We start from the raw sequence: 6,354 nt of genomic DNA, 5'->3' as shown, positions 1-6,354 counted from the left end.
CGTACATTTGATTGATGAGATCGCACTTTTTGGGGCAGTTCATGTAAGGTGGATGTTTTTTCTTGAGCGCTTCATGAAAACCTTGAAAGATTTTGTGAGGCAAAAAGCACGGCCTGAGGGAAGCATGGCTGAGGGTTGGTTAGTGCAATCATCCCTTGTTTATATCTTTGAATATCTTGCTGAAGTGGATCCCTCTCATCCACGACTATGGAAAGATGATGAAGACTTAAGGATGACCTCTATAGTACCTCAAGGAAAAGGAATGAGTAAAGTGCTAACAAAAGAAGAACTTCGTAAGTTAAATAGTTTTTGTGTGCTCAATAGTGATGTAATGAGCAAATGGGTGACACTATATAATGAAGCAAGGGCAAGAAGAAAAAGCGAAAGACAAGAATTTCGCACTAGATATGGACGTAACGTCTCATTTCCAGATCATCTAAATGTGCTCCCACATCATATTGATATAGATTGGTTACATGAGGAAATGGAGAGAATGGAAAAAGAGGAGGAAATTAATATATCTCAAGAAGAGTGGGAATACGCACGAGGTTGCTTATCAAAGGTGAGACATACTATCAATTAATTTGTTTCTATAAGTTTTATTTAATATAAATAATTGACATGTTTGATCTTTTATCTTTTACTACTAGTGCACATTATTCAATGCACTTTGGTGTGAGGATAAACATATTCGAACTCAACGTATATATGAAAAGAGAAATACCCAAGATTGTGGTGTCCTTGCTCACTTCGAGGATGCCAATGGTACCATGGAAGGTTATTGTGGCTTGATCCAAGATATTCTGAAGCTTGACTTCAGACGATTCTTTATATATGTACTGGATGTGAAGTGGTTTAAAGAAGTGGTAAAAAATGGTGAGCATTGCACAATCAGACGTCATCCAAGTGGTTTTGTAATCATTGACTCTACAAAATTTCACCAAAACAAGAATGACACATTAGTACTACCTCAATAATGCGAGCAGGTATATATGCAAAGGCTAATTTTTTTATATGTTTGCATGTGATACATATACACAATATAATAAGTACAATTAAGTTTTTTTCTTTTGTTTTTCAAATACAGGTTGTGTATCATCCAATGGTAAACAATAACCGATGGTGGTATGTCATCCCTATATCTAATCGTTCAAAACCAATATATGGTAATGTTACCGACATGAAGATAGCAGATGACAATCCAACAATTAATGATAATGTGCATGATGACACCATAATGGATGATATGCGTGATATAGTACAAGATGAACCTCGCGAGGATGTTCAAGGAAACGCAAAAGAAGAAAATAATGTGATTGTCGATGATATTGATGAAGTTATTGAGCAATATAGCAACACATCTGATAGTGGGATAGACTTATTCGTTTCGTTACCTCTTGGTAACATAGACCTAGAAGTAGATAGTTTAGCAAGGGCTGATCTCATTGAAGATGAGATGGATCATTCACTGTAACAAACTTAATTTGCTTCATGATTCAATGTGTATTCCTAATTCTATGGTTTTTATCATGCGCACACGTACATACTCAAGAATCAATAGTCAAGTTTAAAGCTAAATTGAATTTTCCATGATAAAAAGGAAGTATTTTTTATCATCTTCAAGTAGAGAAATTATGAGATACATATTGCAATGCTTGCTACTAATTGTAAGGTTTCTATCGCTTGTCGCTAATTACTTATATCAGGCTTGTCAACTGGAGGAACTGCCATTCATTAGAGAGCAATCAAAAAGTAATTATTAACTCTATTTTTTTAATTCAATGATTCAATGTGTATTCTTAATTCTATGGTTTTTATCATTCGCACACGTGCATGCTCAAGAATCAATTTCAAGTGATTAAATAATTATTACTTTGGTTTTCTAATTATGTGAATTGCAATTTTAGGTGGTTAAATAATTGTGCGTCTGCTGGCGCATCTATATTGGCGTCTATTTGCACGGATATATAGACGCAAAATTCGCGTCTATTTACACGCATGTTTACATGCACTTATAGACGCAATGATAGACGCGCCCGACTTTGCGCATCTAACATGCGCGTCTATGCCTCGTTTCTATTGTAGTGCATATACACACGCGAATACATGCACATAATAAACCAAAATTGCTATTTATTTAATTCAATTTACACGTCTATTAGCGCGTCTATTTGACAGTTAGGCGGACATATAGACATGCTTATAGACGCGCTTTTACAAGCACTGATAAACGCGAACGAAAAACAAAAAATCTTCTTTTTTTAGAAAAGATATTTAATTTTATTTTTAAATTTGAATTATGGAATGCGTGTATAAGCACGTGTACTCTGCATTGTAGACGCGCGTATAAACGTGGATTTTCTGCAATTTAGACGCGTGGATAGATGCGCAAAACAGAACTGGAAAAGAAAAACCAGAGAGCATGCTCTCTGGTTTTTTTTTCCCCCTCCCATACATCAGATTGTGCATTTGGGAAAAAGACAATGTATCTTACGGGCACGAGAATTGAAAATAAAAGTCCATGTATTCATTATAGATCAAAAGCATTTATATGGGAAGTTTAAGTGCTTGCGACCTAAAGTGTGGCCGCAAGCAGTAGCCTCAAAGATGGATCATACATATACAAGAAAACAAGGCCTCATGAGGAGGTATGGTCCCTCCTCCTGCCTTCGCAGTGAGTCCCTGGCGCGTGTCATGAGGTGGGATCTTTTGTTGTGAAGCATATCCCTCACTTTTGTGCGTCCCTAATCATCCGAGAATCGCTAACCCTCAGGATTTGGGTACCTCCTATGGATTGCCCTCAACACCTCCTGCCACAAGCTGCTTTTCCTATTTTTGAAGGCAATGAAATAATCTTTATACGTCGCATGCACGATGCTCCTCATGTACACCATTACATCCCTTCCTTCATCATCATGAAAGATACCACCAGCATCTATAACTCTATAGTACTGGCGTACAACCTCCTCTATGTGATCTACTGGTGAGGACGATCGCTCGCCACCTCCTAGGCAACCCCCACACAAGCCTCGTCCTTCCCCTCGACTCTCCCTCCTCCCTCTCTGTCGACTACCCTCTGCCTCGATGGATGCACGTGCTTCTGCAGATGGTTATGCTTCAGCCGATGCACGTACAGTTGCTGCACATGGAGTACCTGCATATGGAGTACCTACATGTGGAGTTTGGGAAGTAGTGCCAGGCAAAGACGTCAGAGGCATTCCAAACATGACATTGAGCACCTCGTCCACTGTGAGAGAGCGGCCAAGGTGTCTGGTCATCTCTCCCATGAAGTCTTCCCTACTAGGAAAACCTCCAAAAAATGCATTGACCCCCCTGCCAAACGAGGCCAATGTATCATTCATGCGATCCAAATCCGGGTCATTGCTAGATGAACCAGGATACGACATCTGCAAAAAAAACACAGGAAAAACAGAAATTTCTTTGCATACAAAAAATCATATATTATCTACATTTTCAAAGAGCTTTCTTTAGACATTAAGCATAAAACTTAAGTGCTAATGCTTCTCATAAACAAGAAAACTGATAAACACAAACATGGGATTGGTCACATTCATCATTGCAAAAATATATTGTTTTTTATCAGAGCTGGGAGACCTGGCGTGTGTATCTCCGCGTCTAAATTGTAGGTTAGACATGCCCTCAGACGCGCTCCCAAAGTCAACCTTCTGTCCACAGCGCATCTTTATTTGTATCTAAGATGTAGCACAGATGCACAGTCAGACGCAAATTCCAGGTCAATCTGCACGTGCATGTATCCTCGCGTGTAGATTGACCTGCACACGCACTAGTACACGCGCTCTAAGGCGCGCCCTCAGACGCTATGAGACGAAACATTTTTCGCGTCTATATCTGCATCTACACTGAATTGTAGACGCGCTATCAGACACGCTCGGTCGACTGATTTTAGCCCGACGACCGCCATTGATGATTTACAAAATGCAATACATAATGGAATCAGAAATCCTAAATACACAGACAGAGCAGAGAGAGAAAGAGAGAAACAAAGAGAGAGAGAGAGAGAGAGAGAGAGAGAGAGAGAGAGAGAGAGAGAGAGAGAGAGAGACTCACCTTGGGTGTTTGGTGTGGCGGGTGGTGGCGCTTCTTTCTTCTCCTTCTTCCTCTCCTTGGTAAGTTACCCTCCCTTGATGCTTGCTTGCTTGCTTGCTGCTTCTTCTTGTTATCCTCTCTCTTGTTCTCTCTTTCTTTCTCTCCTTGGCTTTCCTTTTTCCCTTCTTGTGTGTTTGAAATGAAAGAAGAGGTGAGTCATGAGGAGATGAGGGATGAAGAGACTAGGTGAGGCATGAAGAGACTGCATGTCGGCTAAACTCAAGCTTTAGAACCGCAAAAAACGTAGGAAAGGAAAGGCGCAGTTTGAAAAGAAATGATTTTAAGTATGGTTTGAATTTTGACGTGTGCATCTATTTTTGCATGTATATGCGCGTCTATTGTTCAGATAGACGCGAGGATAGACGCAAATATAGACGCGGAAATAGACGTTAATATAGACGCGGATATAGACGCACATTTAGGCTTTATCATAATTTTTTGTTTTTAAGATAAGTTTTAATAGTGAATTCTTATAATAAGTTTTAATGTTTTTATGATGATTTTTGTGTATTTAAAATTGAGATATTATGTAAACGTATGAATGACAAATATTTTAATTTGATATTGTCATGAATTAGGTTTAATCATGTCATCGTCATCACCTAGTGTGGTGCATGTTGATGAGTCAATGAGCACATCCTCAAGTGAGGATGAAACATTGCGTCTTCATAATCGAGATGTATGGCTACGACGATAAATTAAATGCATGTGTGATCGTTGTCGAGGGTGTATTTTTTGAGCACATCGAATTGCAATGTCACACCTCAGCTTGTATGGAGAATGGGACCGAGAAAAATCACTAGTATTCATTATTATTTTTTACTACTAAGATTGCTAGTCTATGTTATGGGAATTATATATCAACGTACATGAAACTAATCATTTGATCTATGAATATTCTTTACATTCAGTTCGTACTTCCTACTAGCATATCCCATTGTGTATCCAAAGATGTACGTGATATCATTTACAAGATGGGAGAGCTTGTGAGGTGTGTATACATTGTATTTTTTCATTATATATCTTTAAATTTCTACACAAAAATAAACAATTCTCAAATACATCTTGACATATACGTGAGCTCGAACGAAATTGATCCAAACACATTGCAAGATGTTCGAGTATTATTTGTTGAGGTGGTTTGTTTGGTGGAGGAAATTTTCCATTGATCCATTTTGACTACTCAATTACATTTACTCGTACATTTGATTGATGAGATTGCACTTTGTGGGGCAGTTCATGTAAGGTGGATGTTTTTTCTTAAGCGCTTCATGAAAACCTTGAAAGATTTTATGAGGCAAAAAGCACGGCCTGAGGGAAGCATGGCTGAGGGTTGGTTAGTGCAATCATCCCTTGTTTATATCTCTGAATATCTTACCGAAGTGGATCCCTCTCAACCACGACTATGGAAAGATGATGAAGACTTGAGGATAACCTCTATAGTACCTCAAGGAAAAGGAATGAGTAAAGTGCTAACAAAAGAAGAACTTCGTAAGTTAAATAGTTTTTGTGTGCTCAATAGTGATGTAATGAGCAAATGGGTGACACTTGTTAGAAATTAAGCTCACCGTCAGTGTGTCTTCATCTATGACCGTCATCTATGACAGCTAGTGTGTACAACTGTCTACATGTAACTACATTAAATAAGTCGGGTTAGTAGTCAGTCAGTGACCTGACTAGAGTTAGTCAGTCTAGTCTACATTTACACTAGGTCACTTTATCTTGTAGTGTGTGTGTGCTTTTCAGTTGAGTGTGTGGAAATGAAGGAATGAGCTTGAGAGCCTGAAGGCTCATGGATATGGAGTCTTTCCCTTTCTCTCTCTTCTCTCTTTGAACATGGTATTAGAGCTTCATCCATGAGGCTGTGGGAGAATGGGCATGACAACCTGCAGTGCAAAGGAGATGGAAGTAAGGAATGAGGAAGAAGCTGGACACTTGCAAATAAAGCCATAGTCAAAGGAAGGAATCAGCGTGGACTGCCTTCTGAAAATCGTGGACTGCATCCTGAGTCTGAAAATCGTGGACTGCCTCCTGAAACCTGTGTCCTGAAATCATGGACTGCAACCTGTGTCTGAAAATCGTGGACTGCCTCCTGAAAAATAGCAACCTGTATCTAAAAATCTACGCCTACTGATCTAAATCGACAGCAACCTATATCTGAAAATCTGCGCCTACTGATCTGAGTGGACAGCAACCTGTCAATCTTCAGTGGGGCACCTAGACAAG

The sequence above is a fragment of the Lygodium microphyllum genome, chromosome 6 (assembly GCF_053477565.2).
Source record: "Lygodium microphyllum isolate KBCC chromosome 6, Lygodium_microphyllum_v1.1.10, whole genome shotgun sequence".
NCBI lineage: Eukaryota > Viridiplantae > Streptophyta > Polypodiopsida > Schizaeales > Lygodiaceae > Lygodium > Lygodium microphyllum.
Note: the sequence above shows the minus strand (reverse complement) of the source record.